Source organism: Phyllostomus hastatus, unplaced genomic scaffold, assembly GCF_019186645.2.
Source record: "Phyllostomus hastatus isolate PE091 unplaced genomic scaffold, TTU_PhHast_1.1 phas_contig_40, whole genome shotgun sequence".
In the NCBI taxonomy this organism is placed as follows: Eukaryota; Metazoa; Chordata; class Mammalia; order Chiroptera; family Phyllostomidae; genus Phyllostomus; species Phyllostomus hastatus.
In genome coordinates, this window is record NW_025333872.1 from 52,352,936 (window position 1) to 52,372,231 (window position 19,296).

Here is a 19,296-nt window from a genome sequence, read left to right on the forward strand (position 1 = left end):
AATACTTTTTATTTCATTGATTGCCTTTTCACTATGTTGATTATTTATTTTCCTGTGCAGAAACTTTCTGGTTTTATGTAGTCACCTTTGTTTATTTTTTATTTTTGTTGCCTGTACTTTGGGTATCATATCCATGCAAGTATTAAGAAGCTATTGTCCTATGATTTTATTCTTTTTTTATTCTAGAAGTTTTACAGTTTCATATCTTTACTTCAAGTCTTAATTCTAAGTAGTTTTTTGTATTGTAAAACATAAGGGTCTGGTTTCATTCTTTTATGTGAAATTTCTTCAAAGAAGACATACAAATGGCCAACAGGAATCTGAAAAATGCTCAGTATCACTAATCATTAAATTAGGGAATGAAAATCAAAATCACAGGATGGCTATTGTCAAAAAAGTAAAACACAACAAATACTGACCAGCATGTGGAAAAATTAGAATTCTTGAACCCTGTTAGTGGAAATGCAAAATGGTACAGCTGCTAAGGAAAACAGTATGAACATTCCAGAAAGAAAGAAAGAGAGAGAGAGAGAGAAAGGAAGGAAGGAAGGAAGGAAGGAAGGAAGGAAGGAAGGAAGGAAGGAAGGAAGGAAGGAAGGAAGGAGGGGAAAGAAAGAAAGAAAGAAAAAGAAAGAAAGAAAGAAAGAAAGAAAGAAAGAAAGAAAGAAAGAAAGAAAGAAAGAAAGAAAGAAAGAAAGAAAGAAAGAAAAAGAAAGAATGAATTACTGCATGATCCAGCAATGCCATTTCTGGATATTTGCCCTAAAGGTTTTAAATAAGGATCTCAAAGTACTATCAGCACTCCAGTGCTCATTGCAGATCTGTTCACATGAGGCCAAGGTGTAGAAACAACCTAAGTGTCCACTGACTGATGAATAGACAAAGAAATAGTGGTACATACATACAGCAGAATGCAATTTAGTCTTGCAAAAGGAGGGAATTCTGCAATCTGTGAAAACATGGTTGAACCTTGAGCATAATATGCTGTAAAATAAACCAGTCATGGAAAGACAAATACTACAAGATTCCACTTCTGTGAGGTATCTATTTAAAATAATCCATCTCATAGAGCAAAGAATAGAATGATTGTTTGCAGGACCTAAGGAATGAGGGAAATTGGGAGATACTAATCAGCCAGCAAAAGCTTCATTTAAGAAACATGAATGAACTCTAAAAATCTGTTGTGCAACAATGTATTTATAGTAATGCTGAGTTGTACATTTAAGAATTTAAGAGGGTATATCTTATGTTAAGTGTCCTTGCTTCAATAAAATAAAAATTTAAAAAATAGTCAATATATTTGATATTCTCAGGTGAAAATTTCTGATACTTTTCAGTCCTCCAAAGGCCAAAGGAGTATAAATAAAACAAATTGTATCCTAATGTTTTAGCCAGTTTTAAAGAGCTAAAGGATGCATGCTGATCACTATCATATAATGTAAACTAACATCTTACATTATAAATATAAGTGTAAACATATAGACAATACATATCATTTATATCAGCTCTAAATAAAAACAAAAGATTCTGGTAAATCAAAGCAGATTACCATAAACTCAACCAAAAACAATGCAAATACTGACTGTACATATTTTATTGTACCATGATTTGATTAATTCATTTTTTTCTATCACTATCAGGACTGCACAAATTAACATGGAATTAACAATATACATTTATAATTCTGCTCTTTTCCTTTTGTACTCTCCCACTATCTTTCAGAAACAGTCTTAAGAGACCACGGCCATCTGAATAGTCCAAAGAACATCACCTCGATCCGCTATGTTTACGACGACATGCTAATTGCACAAGAGGAGGAAGAACATGATATCACGTTTAATGCCTTGGTATGTCCATGTACTCCAGAAGGTGGGAGATGAACCATAAAAATGTTCAGGAGCCTGACATTTCTGTACATTGTGTAGGGTTTGAATGATTATGGGCACAGTAGGAAAAACTAACAAGAGAGTGGGATACATTACTGTGTCTTGCACCTGTCATCGTGATGGAGGAAGCATAGTGCCTAATAAGCTTCTTTGGGTTTTGGACCCAGTGTATTTCACACCTGAGAATGCTACTCTAACTTATGTACTGGGTGACATAAAGTTTGTCTGAATCACATGGGGCCCAGGATAGGAGAGTGTTCTGTAGTAGAGTCAAGCTGCTTTTCAAGCAGCACTGAACTTGAACCACAATCCATCACAGGTCCTATGATATTAGATAAATAAGTAGTGTGAAAATTATCATGTAGAGTATATAGCAAACTTCTATGGGGATATCATAATACAGATCTCTATATTTCCAGATAGAGACTCTGCATAAAATTACACACCTTTTGAAAAACAGCAAGCATTGATGAGTCTTGATGAAGAAAAAGTTACTGACCATGTGGCATTAAATGACCGTGTGGCCACAATTACCTATTGTGACCTACATTTAAATTCTAAAATTGGACAGTCCAGGTGGCAGTCCACTGTAAGTCAGAAGTGGTAATTATGGAACTTCCAGATAAACAGGACCAGAGAGCACGAGTGAGCTTCTGGAGTGTGTAGTAGATGCCTGTGTCATTCATTAATGCAGCGACTCACACATAAAGTTTTATGGGGAATCTTTTATAACCAATTGATGGAGAAGGGAAAGTTCAATCTTGGCTCACAGAGGAGCACACTTAATATACAGGTGCAATTCAAAGACAGAAAACAACTGCACAGCTGTTCTACCTAGCAATAATATTGCAAGAGGGTAGCAAGGAAAAATACTTCCAATGGGTAGAAAATTGTGGACCTGGCTCTCTAATTTATTTATATGGAAAGAGAAATGTCTGGAGTTTATAATATATATGGATTCAAAATTCAGATGTAAATGGCTTGGCTGGATAGTTAGCGGCCATAAAAAAAAGACTAAGATTAGAAAGATTACAAATAATTTTTCTAATTTATATATACATTTATAACAAAGTATTAAAATCTTAGTATCACATATTAACCTTCGGTAGAGAATATTCTCCAAGAGAGAGGTTCATAAAAAGTAGGCAAAATGGCAAAGCTGGTTTTTTCAAATTTTCTAACTTAAAAAATAGAAATGACATAACATATGGTGGAAAGTAGGCAAACCTACATGAACTGAAGTAAAAACAGAGATCAGTACTAAATACAAGCCTGAATATTTGCACAGGACTTTTCCAAGACTCTCAGGACAGCAATCCATTCTCAGGCTCCACGTAGCATTAAAATCTAGCAAATATTTTAAGGTGAGACCACCATGGATTTGGGCTTGTCAAGTTTCTAATTTTACTTCCTGCCTGTCTCAGGTGACTGCTGAAGCTGTGCAGGTTTTCCTTCCCCCAAATTCAATGGGCATCCATACTGGCAAAAAAGGCACGGAGGAGAGTGGTGCTGATCTGCGCACCTTAGAGAGTGCTACTTTCTCTTAAATTTCAGCATTTTTCTTACAACTTTCAGATACATTTAAAATACAATTTTTATAATACATCTAATTGTTCCTAGTTTTAGCAGCAAAGCATTGCCTTGCCATGCTCAATTGTATTATAGAATAAAGTGGAAATTATTTTTACTGATTATAATTTCAAAGTAGAAACTCATTTAGCAGATATTTTTGACATGCAAGACACATTCATCTCAACATAGATCTAGATTTGACTTCTTTCCTTATAAAAAAAAAAGACACAAGGCAGAGGATAAAGTTGACAAAGTATCTTTTTCCATAGAAGTTATTAAGTATAAAGGAACTCTGTTTATACTGCCTCCACTGCAAGCCTTGTATCAATGCCGTCTGGGCAAGGCGTTTGAGAAATAGAAAGGCTGTTAAGAATTGTACTTTGAAGTATTTTATTTAGATCAGTAAAGCACTGAGATGCTCTATATCCCATAAAATTGAACATAATCAAATTTATTATCTGAATGCTCTGAAGTTGGTCAAGCACTGATGAGTACAAGCAGCCTGGAACTTGAAGCCAAACAATTCCATAGAGAAAAAAGTATAGAAAAAGAAAAGGAGTGGCAGTGTCATGAGGCAGGAAACCATGGAGCAGGGTATTCACGCCATCTCATTGTGAAGCCAGTGGCATCCCTGTAGGACACTTGCAACCTAAATGGAAAATAAAGACCAGCTGATGACAGAGAAAGGGAGCACAGAAGGCAAGTGAGCAGTAGTAAGGCAAGATTCAGAGGAAGCAACAATGTCAGTATTCACACATTGAAAGTTTTAAAACAGAAAAAAGTTTTGAGAAGAGGCTAAGATTCCGCAAAAAAGAAATGGATTACAACTTAGACTTTTTGATAGTTTATATCACATAAACTTTTAAAACTTGTTTATAGGAGACTGAACTTAAGATTAAGGGGAAAGGCACACAAAAGAAAATATTTGCAAGTATAGTACAGACAAGGGATTGATTTTACCTATAACTATTTCTTAAAATCACAGGTTAAAATGGCAACAACTAAAGAGCAATATAGAATACTGTGAAAGCTACAAACAGAAAAAATAATGGGTTTTAAACATGAGAAACTTCTCAATCACACTTGTAAATGCTTATAAAATTGCAATTGTGTCTTCGTCAAACTGATGAAAACCAAAATGTTGACAAGTCAATTTGTTGTTGTTCATGTACAGAAATTCATATGTTGTTAGCAGGAGAGTAAAATCTGTGAAAAGTAGTCTGGCAATACCTACTGAAATGGAACTACACCAGCAATTATACTTCAAGGACTTTATCTTACAGATTTGCTAGTAGATGTTTAAACTTTCATTGGTGTAAGTAGTGCAGCATCTCTTGTAACAGCAACATTGTGAAAAAGTAAGTGATTTTGATGCCTGATTAAATAATTGTAGTACAACTACACAATGGAATACTATAATATTTTCAAGGAATGAAGCAACTCTATCTTTATTTGCATTAAACTTCTAGACATTGGTAATTGCAGAAGAGAAGGAGGGAACATATAGGCATAGAACACAAGCAGTTGGTTACATGTGTGCACTTGTTTCAGTGTGTATTTATTCTTTTAAAATGTTTTGATCTTTGTACCCTAAGTTCAACTTTATAAAACAAGTAACAAAGTAATCTATTAAAACATTATAAGGATACATGGGCACTGAACCCAAACTTATCTTTAAAATTGGACCTCTTTATTTAATAACCAAGTAATTTACAGTTTTATAAATGGCCAAGGTTGTGAGCATCTCATTTTAATTTTCTTAATGAATGTGGAAACTTGAAGATCTGATGTTTATCTTATTATGTCAACCACAAAGATTAGAATGTTTTTATAATAACTTCATCTGATAATTAGGCAATGCATGATTGTTAACAAAGTGCTTAAATGTTATTTTCTCATACATTATGACTACTTAGTGAGTCAGTTCATGTATAAGCTTAATTCATATCTTTAATATTTTTTGCACATAGATTCATAGGTATTTTTAAGATTTATTTATTTATTTTAGAGAGAGGAGAGGGGAGAGAGAAAGAGAGGGAGAGAAACATTTATGTGTGAGAGAAACAACAATCAGGGGACCTAGCCTGCCACCCAGGCACGTGCCCTTATGGGAAATAAAATCTGGACCTTTTGGTTTGCAGGATGACACCCAACCCACTGAGACACACTAGTCAGGGCTATACATATGTATTTTTACTTGAAGGTATAAATATGATACTAGAATTTCATACTTATAAATAACAATAATAAAAATGAGTGCATACACATTGTCATTTTGTGGTCTACTGTAATAAAATACTGACTCTCTAAGTCATTAATGCTCTTTCCCAGTCAAAAAAAAAAAAGTAAGAAGAAGAAGAAATTGTGCTGTTTCTCAGAGCAAAGGATTTCTTAAGTTCTGATGTCTTTCTGCTGACCAACAGATGGATCAGTAAATAACAGATGGTTTTATGAGCAGCTCTGTCATCTTAGCATCTAAAATGCTTTACATGCCAAAGCTGTAGAAGTTTGGCCTCTGCTCTTGCATGTAAGCCTGCTGTTAGCTTGGTTCTTGGTAGCTGTTAGCTCTGACTGGATTTCTCTGGCAAATTTTTGTCCTCTGACTCAGTATCATATCCATGCATACACACCTTCCCTCCATATTCACATATTGTATTCACATATTGCACAGAATGGCTTCTTCTTGTACAAAGAAAAAGTCTTACTGGGACTTTATCCTAGTCAATATACATATGTAAATTAAATGTTTCTGTGCTATTTTATAGACTTATTTGCTTTTTATCACTTTGATTTTGTATACCGGTGTCAGTTTTTAGATTAAGAATGCTGGCTTTTAAAATTTTAAATTTGATAAACTCAAGTAGCTACATTGTATGTTTAAGGATAACATATGCTCATTTGTAAATATATACACGTATACACACACAGAGAAGGGTATGAGAAACTAGAGTTATAACACTAGCTAAATTAAAATAAATTACAGTATCAAAGCACTGATAATCTTCAAAACTCCTTTTATACATATATATGTATATGTACCTAAACATATACACATTTTATAGTAATAGAAATCTTTATAATGATATTTTCTAACTTACTTTATTTAGTTAAGTTTTAAAGGAACATATTTTCATGTCAGTAAATTAAATATCTATGTTACCATGTTAAGTACTGCAGGTCATTGCACTATATACATCGATGACGTAAGTAATTCTTTAGCACATTGGTGTTTGTACTACTCGTTCTCATAGAGGCTTTGTTAAACATCTTGGGACATATGCCTGTGTCCACTTCACTTATGGAGTACCTACTATATGTCAGATGCTGTCCTGAGGACTTTAAATGATTTAACATGGATTTCTCTCAACGGGTTTATTAAATAGATACTATTTATTATTTCCTGGTGATGAGGAAACTAGTCTTACAGAAGTAAAAGCATAACTCAATCAATTGGAATATAAATTTTAGGAATGGGAAAACTCCATGCATGGGGTTATATTATTAAAAATTCCAATTTTATCAAACTTAAGGGTGTGGCATATTTAACTGAGTAGAGATGTAATAATTTTTCATCTCAAATAATTTTCTATTTTTCAAATTATTCTGCTACAAACTACCATTTTATCTGCCAGAGTTTCTGTTTAAAATAGCTGCTATTCCTGGGATGTATTGTGGCACTTTTTATTCACACTAATGTGGGTTTTGCTCATTGAGTTTGCCTGGTACACTCACCATTGGGAAGAGATGCCCTTCTGGTTCTGGTTAGCCAAGTTTTAGCTATGAAACAACAACAAAAAATGCCACTGTGTCTGTAATTTATCCTTTCTAGTCTGTCAGTATGCATCAGTATGCTGCTTTGTTGTATCAAGTAACATGACTAGTTGATGTCAAACATCTCCCCTACTATCATCCCATACTCTCCAGCCTATGCTCTTTCATTTCAGGTGATTGTTCTCAAGAATGATCTCCATTCATTTTTAAGTATACTTTATTGATTATGCTATTACAGTTTTCCCATTTTTTTCTCCTCTTAACAACCACCCCCCCCCCACTCCCCTCAGTTCATTCCCATGGGTTATACATATAAGTTCTTTGGCTTCCCTGTTTCCTATACTATTCTTAACCTCCTCCCATCTGTTTTATGCCTACCCATTATGCTTCTTATTCCCTGTACCTTCCTCCCATTCTTCCCATCCCCATTGCTTTCATTAATTTTTTATTGTTTTTCTATTATAGTTGTCCCCATTTCCCCCATTACTCTCCCCCTGCCCTACCCATATTCAATCCTCTCCTCCCATTGCCTTTTTCCATGGGGCCTTTATACATGTACCTCCCTCTTCTTTCCCCTGCTATCCCCCTCCTTCCTCCCCTCTGGCTACTGTCAGATTGATCTTTATTTCAATGTCTCTGGTTATATTTTGCTCACTTGTTTGTTTTGTTGATTGGTTCCACTTATAGGTGAGATCATATGGTATTTGTCCTTCACCACCTGGCTTGTTTCACTTATCATAATGCTGTGGGTTCCATCCATGCTGTTGCAAATGGTATGAGTTCTTCCTTTCTTTTTGCTCCATAGTATTCCATTGTGTAAATGTAGCACAATTTTATTTATCTACTCATTTACTGATGGGCACTTAGGTTGTTTCCAGCATTTGGTTATTGTAAATTGTGCTGCTATGAACATTGGGGTGTATGGATTCTTCTGGATTGGTGTTTCAGGGTTCTTAGGGTATAATCCCAGCAGTGGAATTTCTTGGTCAAAAGGCAGTTCCATTTTTAGTTTTCTGAAGAAGTTCCATACTGTTTTCCACAGTGGCTACACCAGTCTGCATTCCCACCAACAGTGTACTAGGGTTCTCTTTTCTCTGCATCTTCTCCAACATTTGTTTGTTGATTTGTTTATGATGGCCACTCTGACTGGTGTGAAGTGATATCTCATTGTGGTTTTGATTTGCATCTCTCTGATGGCTAGTGATGCTGAGCATATTTTCACATGTCCCTGGGCCCTCTGTATGTCCTCCTTGGAGAAGTGTCTGTTCAGGTCCTTTGCCCATTTTTTAATTAGATTATTTGTCTTCCTGGTGTGGAGTCATGTGACTACTTTATATATCTTAGAGATCAAACCCTTGTCTGAGGTATCATTGGCAAATATATTTTCCCATACGGTTGATTCCCTTTTCATTTTGCTGATGTTTTCTTTACCATGCAGACACTTTTTATTATGATGAAGTCCCATTTGTTTATTCTTTCCTTTGTGTCCTTTACTTTAGGGGACATATCAGTGAAAATATTGCTGTGTGAAATATCTGAGATTTTCCTGCCTATATTCTCCTCTAGGACTTATATGGTTTTGTGACTTATGCTTAAGTCTTTTATTCATCTTGAGTTTATTTTTGTGTATGGTGTAAGTTGGTGGTTGAGTTTCTTTCTCTTTTATTTTTTTTGTATGTAGCTTTCCAGATATCCCAACACCATTTGTTGAAGAGGTTATTTTTATTCCATTTCATGCTCCTGACCAATTTGTTGAATATTAATTGGCCAGTGAGACATGAGTTTATTTCTGGCTTTCTATTCTGTTCCTTTGATCTATGTGTCTCCTCTTATGCTATTACCAGACTGTTTTGATTACAGTGGCCTTACAGTATAGTTTGTTGTCAGGTATTGTGATACCTCCTACTTTGTTCTTCTTTCTCAAAATTTGCTGTGGCTATTTGGGGTCTTTTATGGTTTGCAGATGACATGAGAGTGTACACAGAACACCTTGTAGACTCCACCAAAAACTATATAACCTAATAAGTGACTTTGGCAAAACAGTGGTATACGAAGTCATTATTCAGAAATAGAAGGCATTTTTGTACACCAGTATTGAAATATTAGAAACAAAAATCTGGGGAAAAAATCCCATTTTATATAGCAACACAAAAAATAAAGTACCTATGAATAAATCAAAACAATGAGGTAAGAGACCTATACTCAGAAAACTGCATAACAGTGAAGAAAGAAATTAAGGAAAACACAAATAAATGGATGTGTATACTGTGTTCACGGATAGGAAGAATTTACATAATCAAAATATCCATACTACCCAAAACAATTTATAGATTCAATGCAGTTACTATTAAAATATCAATGACATATTTCACAGATATAGAACAAACATTTCAAAAAATTTATATGGAATCATAAACACCCTCCCTTCATTTTTCACAACATCATAACCAGAAGAGAAATTGTTTCTCCTCTCTGTGGATGAGGGAAAATTAATTTTAAACAATTTAAAACTTTTTATGAATAGGGACCCCAAAAAAACAAAAAAAAATGGAATTATCTTCTGGAGGGTAGTCCCTTACAGTCTTGCCCCTCTAGGTGAGTGTACGAACCCATCTGTAGTTGTGTACCAGCAGGCATTGTTGTGAGAGGCTGTGTTCAGCTTCAGGGAATTTTTTGGCACTCTTTCAAAACATTTTCCCACTTCATGATGGGGTGATTTACAAATGCACCTGCCCAGAGTATGCTGAATGTTCAGCAGTTTTTCAACAAAAACAGAATGACCCACATGCCCGACTCTCCCTACTCATGCCATCTTGCCCCAAGTATCTTTTCTTTTGTTTCCCTGGATGAAAATAGTGCTCAAATGGAATATTTTGCTGCTATGGAAGAAGTAAAACAAAAAATGGCAGAAGTATTAAAAGTCATCAAAATTGAAGAGTTCAAAAATTTTCAAGCAGCAGAAATAAGATGTCTCACTATGTGTATTGCATCAGATGGAGAGTAATTGAAGGTGAATAAAGTATAAACATGTAAGAATAAATATATAATTTTTATAAATAAATTCCACTTTTGGCCCCCCATACACTATCTAGTGTATCTAGTGTACATTTACATATGTATATTCACATTTTGTATATGACGGTCAATGTTCCTGATTTTTTGATTTAGTAAAGCTTCTACCTTTGATCCTTCCTATTTTGCTTCTCAATAGTAATTTCTATGCAGATATTTATCAAACTTTTCTTATGGCACCGAATTTCCTGTTTCATTTCTGGATGTCAACTGTAAACAGCATTAAATGCAATGACTTGGTATATAAAATCATTGCCTGATTCAGATTGGTTTTGAGAGAAAAAGTAGAGGAGAACTACATTAGTGTCTTAAAACTCAGTAGTGACTATAAATATCTTAACAAAGTTATGCCTCAAAAACCTCAAAGCAAAAAAAAAAATCCAAAACACAGAACAAGTACTATAGCTATTTAGTACACTCTTATACATTCTCTATGAAGTTTATAAATGATATAGAATAGGGATAGGAATACTTACAGTAACCATCCATATACATATGAATCTTCATCAATATGGTGTTAGGTATAATTTAAGTTGGAAGAGACTGAGATAACACTCTGAGGATCTTATTATAACTCCTTTATTATAAAGTTGGTAGGATTATCTAGTGTGTGGCTTGTCCAGAATCATCAACTAATAAGTGAGTATTCCAGAATAAAGTTTCAAAAACCCAGATAACTTGTGAGTCATCATGTTGCCCAATTATAAGGGTATCATTCACATTGTGTTTATGTGCATAGTATCTCCTGGAGCACCAATCAGTTTAGAAAAGTTAGACCAAGAATAAAGTGAGTGAGAATAGTTGCCAAGGTAGTTAATTGTGAAGAGGAGATCTGATGCCAGAAGAAACTAATGAGATTGAGTTGAAGGTGTAATTTAACTGTCTTCATATAAAAAAATAAGCAAACATTTCATGACTGAGGACATCAACTGAAATTTCAATTATTTATGACTGATAGGAACTCTTAGCTAAGGTTCATGATTATAAGCCTATGGGGAAATACCAGATACCATTATGACTTTTATACTTATATTAAATTTGAGTAATATTAAAGCAGAGCAATGTGTCAACAAATTATCAATTTTTGCACAGTTGATCTAGAGTTTCCTGATGTGAATAGGATATTTCTTCATTAGCTATTGTGAAAGATAACTCTTAACTAGGACTCTAGTTTAAAAAGAACAAATGACTCTGAAAAAACATATGTATCATGGACATTATTAGCTGAATACCTATCTTATGCGAGACCAGAGGGAATATCTCTTGCTTCTGAAGTAGTAAACATTGGTTTGAATCTCAACCAGCTGTTTTCTACCAATATGGGTGCATCACAACTTGCTTTCTTTTGTATTCTCTTAATTATAAAAGAGTGATCTTTACATATCATTGTTATAAAAATTCTGAATAGCATATATTGCAGCACTTTGAGCATCATCATTTCTCAATAAACACTACAAACAAAATATGTCACCTATCAAAATTGTGTACCTATAAGCCTGCCTGGCAACTTCAGAAGTATTAGCAACAACAATCACAGTCACAACCACAGAAACACAATCAATTAAACCAGAAGGATAGGCTATGATTTTAGAAACAGCACAATGAAACTGGGAGACCTTGGATTCATCCTTATTATTCTCATTTTTATCAAACAAAGGGAGTGTTTTGCAGAATATCCATGTTATCACATTAATTTTGTGAAAATTCAGTTTTGACAACTATCTTTATTTGTAATGAATTTCCCAAGGACCTGAACCACCTTGGTCTGATAACCATGTAATGAACTGTGACTACTTCCACTATGCAAAAAACTTCAATTATTTATAAATAAATTTAAAACATGTAAAGGTTGGAACATTCACAGAGAATATACTCATTACCTAGACATTTAATGATTTCAATTATAAATTCTAAGTATCAGTCATGGTTGTGGTTATAAACTTAATTTTCTTGCTTATTTTCTGAAATATATTTCAACCTGGGGTCTTTGTAAATTGATCCCAAGACACAAGCTTGAATGGAACTAGTTTACTCTGGAAATGATTACAGGAAGCAGTTGTAAGTGATAAAAACAAGAAAAAAAAGATATAAAACAAGAAAGGTTGAAGAACCAGTTCAACAATGCTTTATGGTGATTGCCAACTGCTCTAAGACCAGTGTTCTATTCCATAAAACCTGCTGAGTGATCCAAGGAACATCTCAGAATGATACACCCATTGGCATCCATTCTACATTGGTCAGGGGATCTTTAGAGATGGCTGTGAACTTTCAAGTTAGTCCTGAGTGGGTTATCCCAGGTATCCTACTTCCCTATCTCAAAGAAGCATAAGAGCAAGAAACAGGCTTTACCTGGCTCTAGTTCAGATGAAAAGAATTGCTGGATTACCTTGAAACTGGTTGAAGCAGTGGGAAAAGTACAAGGGAACAAAAAGATGTGGAATTTTAAGAGTTGTCAATGCAATTAGATTCTTGTGATATTCAGGATATTAACCATAGTATAGATTATATTACTGAGGTTAGTTAAATAAAACTCTTTTACTATCAAGGTTAAAATTTCTATAATTACATTTATGTGAAAAATTATTATCTAAATGCCTATTTGCATTCTTCTTGAAGTGCTATAATTCAGACTTTTCTGCCTATGGGGCAATTTCTAGCATCTCTTATCAGTTACTTTCCACCCTTGCTTTCTACTTGGAATTCCATAAATGTTCTGCTTGGGGTGCAGTACATTCATTTTAGCATTTTAACGACAATGAGACAGTTTCCTTTGTAACTCTGTCCTAGATTTGACTTAGAATCTAATTCAATATTCTAATTAAAATTAAATACTTCACTTTTCCTTAATATACTACCCAGGGTTTGCAAAGAAATCTCTACCCTTACAGCCAATTTAGAGCTTTCATCTGAATATTTTTCAGCCTCACCAGCAGTGCAAGTTAATAGTGGGTGATCTTTCATCCTGAAAAATGAATCCAGCTGTGTTACTACTAAGAATTGTTGGTGTACAGTCTGTTAAATAGCATGCAATTTCACTAAATCCTGATTAAAATGTGCAAATAATGAGATTACCATAACTATGTTAATTATGGTCAATTTATATGATACTTTTATTAGAAACATATTTTGTGCATTTTTAAAACAAAGTTTCCACCATTATGAGATTATTTGTCAAGATGGAATTTGCTTGAAGAAAACCATAACAATCCATTTTAAGGGTGATTTCTCTCATCTTGAAAAAGTATAGTGGGTTTTAAAGAAGCACAGTCTGACTATTAGACTTATTTTCAAAATTACATAAGCATTTTAAAAATAGACATTTGAATTACATTAAAAATAATAGATGTATGATCTTAGATGTAGATAAAATGTACAAAACTTTATAAAATGGCAAAGAATTAATACTACAAGTTTTTCACATCTAACCGAAAAACCTCAGTGCTGAGGCAGCCTCCACTTCTAAACATACCACTGTACAGATCTATGTAAGTTAATACTAATGTCCAATTATGTTTACACTGGGAATCCTAAATAATATGCTAATCAGCATGATTAAAAACAACCAGCAGAAGAAGCTCTGCTCTTCTCATATATTTCATGCCAGCTGCACTTACAATGAAATACATTCACAGAGCTGAGGGCCATTAAAATATTGGCACAGTGTGGAAGTAGAACAACTGGGCAACTTGCTTATGTAATCATTCATATCAATCATTCATATCTTTATGTCCCATAATACATTCCTATAATTATGATTTTAAAGGTATTAATAAACTTTTGTTATGATATTTGATTAACTGTATCTTGAGAAATGAAATTTATTGTTATAGTTAGAATTACATTATTAGTATCTATAATGCCAGTCCTGAAACAATCTGAAACATGAAATCTAACAGTTTTAAACTCCAAAATACTTTATCATGTATGAACTATGAGTCTATTTTATTTGTTCATCACTTATGAATAATGCTCTATAGAAACACTACTACTTGCATGTAGCGCGCATGAAAAATATGCACATAGTGTCAGAGTAAATTCTTGAAGTCAGCCCCTCTTGGGTCCATACCCTGATGGGTTTCCATAGTTTCACAACCACTGGCAAATTATAAGAATAAACTACTTGTTGGAAACAATAGAATAAAATGACTAGAGGAATTGTAAAAGAAAACAAGAAATCTGGAATATAATACAATAGGAGCAGATAACTGGGAAAGAGAAAGAACATTGAGACAAAGCATTCAAGCAATGGAAAGGCATAGTTAAATGTACAAGAGCAAGAGTATGAGGAGTGCTTTCTGATAAATTCAAACCTTCTTTATCAGAGACGGAAGAGGAGGAGCAAAGTGCACTATATTTAAAAAAAAAGACTGGGGCTTCTGGAATTCTGTCTGTAAGTGGCCAAAATAAGAAGTTGAATAAAATTATCATATAGTTTTATGTTATTGTATATTTTCATTTACATTTTCTCCATACTGTTCTTCACAGAAACGAGCTAATACTATAGTCATTGTAGTTTTATTGTTATATATTTGTAGTGAAATTGAAATTTGACTATTTTTATAAATTAAGACAACTGGTATCAATTAATTGAAGTTCAAGATCTCATTATTTTGAAGTCAAATGACATTGACTAATAAGTATTTTGAGAATGTGGTATTTTTAATATATGTTTGATTATATTATTACAATTGTCCCATTTTCCCTCCCCTTTATTCCCCTCGATGATTTTGTATTTGATATGAGCACTTACTGAAGATAATAAGCAAGTGCACATATCAGAAAACAAATGGCCTGTTATTTGGTAAATGGGGTAACTTAATCTGTAACAATTCCTGAATATCTTAAATGCCATTTAATACTGAAGGAGCTGTGAACAAATATTTATTAGTAAGACTAAGGTATATGTGTACATGTGTGTGTTTGTGGATTTGTGTGTAAAAACAGATTTTATGCAACAAATAACATAAAAATGCAAAATATACCTTTAATCAACTAAAATCAGTGTATATAAAATAAAGGATATGAAAATATATCTATGAAATATGTTTTATTATAAGCACGCATATATGTATGTGTGTATAATATATAATTACATATAATTAAAAGGTTCAACTATAGTTCTTATAAGAGAGTTTTTGCATTTTTAAGAACTCAAGCATGTATATCACAATAATTAGTGGCACCAAATTCTTTTGTGCTAAGATTTTTCAAGAAGTGGGGTTAGCAAAGGGATATGGAATCAAACACTAGAAAGCATTAAGGATTTAAGAATTTCATATCTTATCCTGTGTTATAGGTCCAAATAGAAAGAATTTTTAGGGAGAATTTTCTAAAAAAATAAAAAAACTATATTTGACATCAGAAGAAAAAACAGGGATTATAATTGAAACAATAAGATTAACTTCTGTACAGAGTTGAACTGTTGCATTTAAGAACTGTTAAAATTTGTTGAAATTTTATCTTAGATAATTTTAAAGAGAAAAGATTTGTAATAATTAGAGTAAAGATATTCCACAGGGCAGAGTGACATGTTGATTCTGTCCTTTAAAAAATGTAGAATTCTTTTTTGGTGGGGTGGTGGCAGAAAAGAATTCAAAACTAGTTCTTGTTGAAACTGTGAAGAGTTGGAAGAGGGTACTAGGCTCACTTTCCCCCACTTATTACCAAAATATAACAACTAATTAACTATTTATATTAAACTGTTGATTTTTAGATATGCACATTAAAAAAGAAAAAAACAAAAAGAACTTACTAATTATCATTGAAGATCCCTGAGCTTCCCCTTCAAGCTGATATGATTCTATAAAATATCATTAGAGAATTAAACAGCAGTCTGGAGCTTACAGAAAACCTCCTGGTGTTCATGTGAAAATTATAAGATAATGTTCATTTGCCTGTAATCATCCACTAAAATGATGCCCCAGGGATAGCTGAGAAAATAGTATATTCCAAATTATTTACCTACTTTATTAAAATGATTCCTTTACATATCATCAAATACACAGTCTAATTCTCTGGAAGAAAACTTTATCATCAGCTTGAACTATTTCTTCACGAATTCTGCCGGAAACAGAGTTTATAGAAACAGATAACACTGTAATGTTTGTTTGATATATGATAATAATTTTTGGTGAATATTCAAATTGGAAAGCTTTTTTTTTCTATGTGCCAGTTCTTTTTGGAGATCTTTCTTAGGAAAAAAAAGTGAAACAAACAAACAGCCCGGAGGTGGCTGTTCTGTGGTTTTGGTTGTATGGTCCATCTGTTTTGTTGTATTGGTTTTTTTTTTTAAGTAAAATAACAACAGTATTCAGAATTGCCTCTGACATTTGTGTTCAAAGAGCATTGCCTTTACTGGATACAATGAAAGCTTCACACAGAAACATAAGGTATTTTCTTAATTGAGGTTTTCTCTACCTTATACGTAGTGTTCTAAAAAAAACCCCAATAATGTAAATGTCATTAAGTCTGATGACATTTAAGGGCAAATGTTTTGGCAAGATAGTAAAAACAAGAATTTATATAACACAAACATTGCATGTGTCTGTTTATGCTTATGTGTGTGCGTACACATGCATTTAAAACAAAAATTATGGTGGCTTTAATATATATTGCTTTACTTTTTGCTAGAGTTCATATTTTGGTGCACTGCTGAAAAAACCTTAACACACTTGTCCCCATGCCTCAGTTATTTCACATGAAAAATTATAGAACTGTGTTGTGTATTGGTTGATTCCTTGCTGTTTCGACTGAAGGCTTTTTGCTGGCATGTCTATACCAACCCACAGGTGCAGAATAGAACCAAAGAAACTGCTGGGCTAGTTACTGGAATGCCAGTCTGCATATACCACAATGGTAAGCTACCAGATATGAATGGGGACATTAACAATGTGTACCACAGCACTAGTACATGAGTTCTATACTATTCATTGTGATGGGGTATGTATCAGTTATTATTGAAAACAAAGAGCACAAATGTTTGAGATAGTTTTTTACAGTTCATTTTTTAAGAGTAAGAAAGTGACTATATAAATAAACAAATGAAAGTAAGTGCAGCCCTGGCTGGCGTAGCTCAGTGGATTGAGCACGGGCTGCGAACCAAAGTGTCGCAGGTTCGATTCCCAGTCAGACCACATACCTGGGTTGCAGGCCACGGCCCCAGCAACCACACATTGATGTTTCTCTCTCTCTCTTTCTCCCTCCCTTCCCTCTCTAAAAATTAAAATAAATAAAATCTTAAAAAAAAGAAAGTGCACATGATCACACTTGGGGTATCTTGGTTGTTATATTGTAATTAATAATACAGTTAATATCATAGATAATCAATTTTGTATACTGAATTTACAAAAACATCCTTTTATAATACAAACTATCAATATGTATCCAAAATTGTTCCTGTCCATTTTTCATGGATATAAATAAAGCCACATCAGTGTTAGTAAATGTATTCTGCTACCACAATAATCCACGTATATAATCCAATGTAGGGCACTTTGCTAAAACTCAATTAAGCACCTCTGTGAGTGCACAGCTGTCTATCTTAATGTATTAAAATTTCTCATTCTCTAGGTTAATTCATATATCCATTTTATCCCTATGATTCTGCTCCCTTGAGCATTTTCCAATTCCACTGATAGTTGGTTGTTTTGAACAGGTGATTTTCTTTTTCTAATACTTTTAATCTCATCCTAAGGACCTATTTATCTCCCTGTGCATTTCAAACCTCTAAATTACCCTGGAGAGACAGAACATTACTTCCTCTTCAATGCATGCAGTGTCCTCATTGAAACTCCTCTAGTGTTAGTCTTTAATCTTACAGCCTCAAAATATGGAGGAATTTAATATATAAGACTGCATAAGACATCTTCCAAAGTTATTATAAAAGATCTTATTGTTAAAAGAAATTAAAATAACAAATGTGTTACTCAAATTTAAGCTTTACTAATAATTTCAGGGACACAAGGAACCACAAGGCACTGGTAGAGTAGAAAGGGATCAGGATTACTAATGTGATTTCCTACTTTCTTGAAGCATCAGCTGTGCTTGGGGATCAAAATAACATATGAAATCTCTAAGCATTACTTAAACAAAGACCTTTCTATTAGCAAATACCATTGTCTTATTAGTCAGTGACCTGACATTATTATATAAACAAGGAAGTTTGATAGAATCATTGGCTATCTTTCTCATGGGCATCCTTCAAAAAGGAAGAAATGGAATCAAGACCTGCCACTTAGCACAATTTGTCCTTTGCCAATATGGCTTTTCTACACAATTCTTATACATCTTTTTATTGTTTTTCTTACATTGATTTCTGCAAAACATTGTACAAAAGAGCAATCCCACAAAGACTCCAGTAAACACTGGGAATGAACAATGCAACATGGAGTGGGGATTTCCTCCATAAACCAGGTCAGTCAGGATTGGATTTCCTTATTGGTCTTTTGCTATTGATTTATTAGGTCATTTATTACTTTTTTCATTGCCCATAGTTATTTAAATATTTTAATATATTGTTCATACTGTATACTTATTTTTATGGACAAAGTTTTCCCACAGTTATTTCAATAACTGTGAGCTTCAAATAAATGTATCCATATGTTTTCTTATCTTGAAAATTATGTCAGTAAGACTTTACTCTTCACTAAATTCTATCATAAAATGACAGAAAATGTATTCTAATGATGTATAATTGAGGCAAAGGGGCTAAAATTTGACTTACCGTGCCTCAGTTAAAATTTACCACATATTCCCAATGACAGGCTGTAACTTGAGATCAGTATTCAGTAAAATATGGACTCTCTTTGCTTGGCGAAGACAGCTGTATATTGGATACCATGGCACAATTTTCTAAAGATACCAGTGTCCAGATATTATATAATCCCACCTATCTACTTCTACTAGAGATGGTTTTGATCTCTATTTGTCCAATGCCAAATAATAGCAGCACAGTGAAGACAGCCTTTTTAAATTTCTAGTATCCCGGTTGTTAGAG